Consider the following 557-nt stretch of genomic DNA (forward strand, 5'->3'; position numbering starts at 1 on the left):
TAAGATTTTTGTTAGCGTTTGTTAAAGTCTGCTTGTCTGTTCTCTAGGTCACTGGTACAGTACTCTGCCTCCTCCAGTTGATTGGTGAATCCGTGAGTCTGCTACTGGTTTTTGTTATCTCGTCCCTAAACTTTAGTATTTCCCTAAGCTCTTGTATTTCCCTATCATTTAATCAATCCCATTTCTGTATTGTTTCCCTCATATCCTATATGCCTCCAAGCAGCATTCTGAACATTTCTTTCTTTGGCAGATCAATGTCTGCTTCTTCTATGCACATCCTTAGGTTTAGGACATCTTCTGCCATTGTCTTGTTTCTCCTATTTTTTCATTGAAGTCTTTGGGGCTGATTGCTGTTTGCGTTGCATTGTTTCAGAAGAGGCAGGTGCCATTTTCCAGGGAGTCGAAGAACACTGGCTGTCTCTGGGAGACTCATAGAATTACTTCTTCAAACTGCCTGAAGGTAATTTCACTATGGAATTGACCTACTACTTTATCCTCCTGTGGCTTCACTCTTTCTCTAGTCAACCAGTATTCTGTTATTTGGAGGGAAAGTTGGA

The sequence above is a fragment of the Echinops telfairi genome, unplaced genomic scaffold, assembly GCF_000313985.2.
Source record: "Echinops telfairi isolate 266 unplaced genomic scaffold, ASM31398v2 ScPeMD7_27;HRSCAF=92, whole genome shotgun sequence".
NCBI lineage: Eukaryota > Metazoa > Chordata > Mammalia > Afrosoricida > Tenrecidae > Echinops > Echinops telfairi.